Below are 5,631 nucleotides of genomic sequence, written 5' to 3' on the forward strand. Positions count from 1 at the left end.
ACATTTCCCTAAAGTTTGCAGGGTTTATTTAGAAACACTTTTTAGCTGGCAATAGAAGTAGGGGAGGTAAAAATTATCCCTCCAACCATTTCGGGCCGCATTCCAGTACTAATGAGGTGTCAAATCATTAACAGGTGGAGAAGCTTGTCAGCCTTGGCTTTAAGTTTTTGTAGATAGTAAAATACTACCCTTAAGCATTCTGTCCCATTTGTTAGCAATGTCCATCTTTTTCAGTTCTCTCTAGGAGACATGAAGGCATGGTCTCAGAGGTAGAGAAGAAGAGAAGTGAACTAGAGGGCAGACAGGAAGGTAGGTGTCCTATGATCTCTGCTGAAAGGATGAAACCTAAATATAGGACCCCTAAACCTTTAGCTCTCAGGTCATGAGAATATTTCAACACAATTCAACAAGGAGTTATTGGGACCTGCTGTGTGCCTGCCACTCTGCTGGATGTTGACACAAACATGGTTAGGATTTATTTCCTGGCCCTTAGGGAGGTCATGCCTTTTGGAGGAGGTAGAGTGAAAACAACTACATCCATCAGAATTTTATTCTTCTGTATGCAACACAATTCTGAAAAATAGGGAGAGATAATCAGGGCTATTTGCAAAGAATTCTGAAGAAAATCAGGATTTGTAGCATGAAGAGAGACAGGAAGAACACAGATTTAGATGGACAACTAACCAGGCTGCCAGAACAACCAACTCTAATACAGTTTGGTGGGGGACTGTACCCAAAATATGAATCAAGTGATATGGAAGCATAAAAAATGGAGAGATTAATGATCACACAGCGGTGGATGGGAGCACCTAATATGGTTGGCAGAGACTTTTTTTTCACCATGGAAAGTAGACTTGAGCTAGATATGAAGAATGATCAAGCTTTCACCAGGTTAGAGAAGAGGATGCCCCCTGCATTTGGAGCCAGGAGCACTGAGGTGGGGAAGCGCCTGACAGATTTGGTGAATGGCAAATATAGGAAGAAAAGAGGTGGTGGGGGCTGTGGCATATGAGGGTGGAGAGGAATTTGAAGGGTATGCAATGCCATGCCAAGGAGTTTTCATTGTATCCTGCATAAAATAGAGGGTCGTAGAAGATTTTTTTAAGTAAACTAATGGGACAGTAAATATATCAGTTAGCTATTGCTGCCTAACAAATTACTCCAAAAGCTCAGTAGCTTAAAGCAAAAATAATATACTATACTTGAGTTTGCAAATCAGCTGGGACACTGCTCAAGGCTACATTTGCTGATCTAGTCTCAGCTGGGCTCGCTTATGCATCTGCTGGTTGACTGGATCACTGCTCTAGGCCAGGCTTAGTTAGGGCATGTTAGGGAGGTTCTGCTCCATGTGTCTCTCATTTTCCTAGAACCCATGGGCTAGCCAAGGCATGTTCCTCTCCTAGCAATAGCAGAAACACATGTAAACAAGAAGGGAATGCCCCTTCTTAAAGCCTAGGCTGGGAACTAGCACATCATCACTTTCACCCCATTCTGATAGCTAAAACAAGTCACATGGTCAGTCCCAAAATCAAGCAGTGAGTAATATTCTCCTCCCTCTTTTTGGTAGGACCTGCAAAGGCTGAGGCAAAGGGTGTAGGTTCAGGGAGAGGTGAAAAGATGGGGACATTAATGCAATCTTCCAAGTGTGTCTTTAAAAAGATGTGTCTTAAAACATAGGCAGTCATGTAAGAAGTGACTGGGAGGAAGAAGAAAATATAAGTAGAGAAACTAGCTTGGATTATGGTTATAATTCATTCAGAAGATGACAAAAGCACGAACTACAGCAGTGGGACTTAGTGGAGGAGAGAACAGACTGAAGATGTCTTAACTGCTTCTCCTTTCAGAGAGTTTCGACTTTGAGAAAGAACTAGATGAAAACCCATCAATGAACATTGCTTGGTGATACCAATTGAGCTGTGTTGGGCTATCAATTCCTAACATTTCTTTCTCCGTTTACAAGACATGACTATTTATCTTTTATCTTTGAAACTAGGCAGGATTATACTGGGGTTTTTTTGTTTGTTTTGTTTTGGTTTTTTTTGAGACAGAGTCTTGCTCTGTCACCCAGGCTGTAGTGCAATATCGCCATCTCGGCTCACTGCAGCCTCCACCTCCCAGTTCAAGCAATTCTCCTGCCTCAGCCTCCCAAGTAGCTGGGATTCCAGGTGTATGCCACTATCTCCGGCTAATTTTTTGTATTTTTAATAGAGATGGGGTTTCACCGTGTTAGCCAGGATGGTCTCGGTCTCCTGGCCTCATGATCCTCCCACCTAGGCCTCCCAAAGTGCTGGGATTATAGGCATGAGCCACCGCCCCCGCCTGGCAAGATGATTATTTGCTAGAAAAGAAAAGTCTAAGAGAAAAGGTTCCACCTGCAGGTGGCCATGCAGCAAGTATTATGCCAGAGCTGCTGCTGAGGTCAGAGGCTATGCCTCAATTCCTTTGATTCTTCCTTGATCACTTTTACTGACAGGTGTCAGTCGCAACCATACTCTTGACATTGATTATTTTCTTCCTCATTTTCTCATTGTCTGTGGGCAAACCTGGTCTCATCAAGTATCTTAGCTTCCTCTGTTACACAGACGCCTGCTTCTCTTGTTAGACACACAGTGTAAGTACAATAAAGATTTCTTGCCTTGATTATCATCTGTCGCTCCAGTTACCCTGACTGTATCATAAGGTCAAGTGTTATTTACTAATTTCTCCCACCTATGGAGCACCTGTTAGGAATTAGATTCAGCAGCCAGAATGTCTTGGAGAAACAGCAATAGGCCCCCGTGCTCCCTGGGAAAACCATGTTCATCAGCCTGCCTTGGTGTTTCTGAGACCTGCTGTTTAATTTATTAACTACTCTTCAGTTTGGTGATGGGGAAGAAAGTAAAATTAGTAGGTTCACTCCCTATAACTGATTTTACACCTTTCTAAATGGGTTGGGATCAATTTAACAGCAGGTTTGGAGAGGGGTTCCAATCCTTACCAGGCCACTTAGTAGCAATAAGATACTGACGTCACTTAATATTATTGAACTATTTGTGTGTGTGTGTAAAATGGGGATAATGATAATTTGCACTACACAGTGGCTGTTGGAGTCAAATCAGATGAAGTGATGTAAATGATTTGTAAATAGTACTATGCACAGGATCATTATCAATGTTTTCCAGGAAACCTATGGCCTTTCCCCATATCCTAATTCCTTATTCCTTAAATCTCAATCATAATGATGATCATCAAAAAAGGTCTTCTCAACAAGTCGAATCCAATCTAGTCTCACTGCAGTGTACTCATATTTCTTGTTCTTTCTAAAGCAAGAAAAATAAGATTTCAGGTTATGCTTCTTTCAAAAGCAGAAGTTTATATTTTATATGGTTTTCCATTCCCAACTCCACAGCATATGAGAGGGATATTGATAGAGAATCAATTTAGAGGAAAGGGTTCAAGATGGCATAGATGAGTGCATTGAAAGAGCAGAGAAAACTAGTAAAAAAGAACATTATTTTGCAAGAGGTACAATGATAGCTAAGGTCAGTTTCTGAAAGGACCACTATGAACCCGAAGGGTCATTTTTTTTTTTCTATAGGCCCTTGTCTTAACTCAAGTTTCCTAGGAAACAGAGAGCCTGAGGTAAGGTTTAAGGGTTGAGATTCTATTTGAGAGGTGCAATCCCAGGGCAATGAGAGAGGAGGAAAGAGGAAGTGATTGCTGTCTGAAATGTTAATATGCTATGTGTTACCACATATCATGAGCCATAGAGAGACACAGCTGATCACTTGTTCAATCCACATGCTTCGTCACACCGAATCTTTTCTTTTCTTTTCTATCATCTTTGAGATGGAATCTCACACTATCTCTTGGGTTGCAGTGGTGCAATCTCGGCTCACTGCAACCTTTACCTCCCGGGTTCAAGAGATTCACTTGCCTCAGCCTCCCGAATAGCTGGAATTACAGGCACCTGCCACCACGCCCAGCTAATGTTTTGTGTTCATAGTAGAGACAGGGTTTCACCATGTTGGCCAGGCTGGTCTTGAACTCCTGACCTCGTGATTTGCCCCCCTTCAGCCTCCCAAAGTGCTGGGATTAGAGGCATGAGCCACTGTGCCCAGCCAGATCTTTTCAAACAGAGATGATGGCAAAAGTGTGCCTTGAAACGGTCTGTGAGAGGAAGCAACAGAAGGATATTTACCATCCTATCATCTGTTTGCATTGGTCAAAATTTGACCATAAGGGGAATTAAGTCCCCTGCATGTCCAGGTTGCATCATGCAGCCCCTCAGCAGGTATTTGGGATGTCAGATCCCACACCTTATGGTAGAGCATTTCACCTAAGACTGGAAGGGGTAGGAGTAGCCAAAACTCTAGATGTGTAACTGGTTGGTCAGGCTACAAAGCAACAGCAAAAGGAGATGGGGCCACTTCCTGGACAAGCGACTGGTGGGCCCCAGGATATGAAACCATATACACCATGCTGACTCAGCTGCTGTAGCAGTCATTCTCAGAGTGGCCTCTACTATGAGTGGTCTCTCAGAGAAGGGCAGACACAGTGGTGGCTGAGATGGACAAGCAGCTGAGGGTCCGGAGACTAGGGCAGTAAGCGATCTGAAGAGGTACAAAAGAGACATTCTATACAGGCTCCTCTGTTCAATATCTTTTGGTGCCCACTATGTACCAGGAACTTGCTAGACCCTGAGACGACAAAATAAATTAACAAATCTCACTAAGTCACAGCTGCTTCCTCAAAGGCGTGCCCAGCTCAGTAGACGCCACAGAGACATGAGCAAATTATGGCAATATAAAATGATAAGCATGGTACATAGAAGGCATAATAAAGAGACACGCTAGGCCAGGCGCGGTGGCTCACACCTATAATCCCAGCACTTTGGGAGGCTGAGGCAGGCAGATCACAAGGTCAGGAGATCGAGCCCATCCTGGCCAACATGATGAAACCCCATCTCTACTAAAAATATAAAAAATTAGCCGGGCATGGTGGCACGTGCCTGTAGTCCCAACTACTCAGGAGGCTAAGGCAGGAGAATCGCTTGAACCAGGGAGACAGAGGTTGCCAAGACAGTGAGCCAAGATTGCACCACTGCACTCCAGCCTGGGCAATAGAGCGAGACTCTGTCTCAAAATTAATAAAAATAATAATAAAGAGAAATGCTAGAACATTATTATTATCTAGCATTGTTCTTTATTATTATTTTTTAAATATTATTATTTTAAAAATAATAATAAAGAACAATGCTAGAACGCTATTGTTCAAGCAGAAGGGGAAAGAACCTAGAGAGCTGTACAGATGTGGATTGGGCTGCTTCACAAAGCAGTGGATTTCCTGTCCCTGAAGTGTTCAAACACCAGCTGGCCAGTCACCAAGCTAATATGCCATATGGAAGACAAAATCATCCAGTAGATGAACTAGATGAGGCTTGAGACCACTCCAGTTCTGGAGCGCTATATTCTTATGGTAGATTTATACTTGACATCTGTAGCCAGACAGTTCCATTGGTTAGAAACTTTCCTTAAATATCTACATTTGAGGGTTCCATATAACCTGGTAGTTTTGTTTCAGTTTTGTCCAGATCACACCCTGAGCCCCATCTGCTTGTGTCATAAACACATGTCTTTGGTCACCAACGGG

Source organism: Sapajus apella, unplaced genomic scaffold (assembly GCF_009761245.1).
Source record: "Sapajus apella isolate SASKATOON/1434 unplaced genomic scaffold, GSC_monkey_1.0 scaffold15, whole genome shotgun sequence".
NCBI lineage: Eukaryota > Metazoa > Chordata > Mammalia > Primates > Cebidae > Sapajus > Sapajus apella.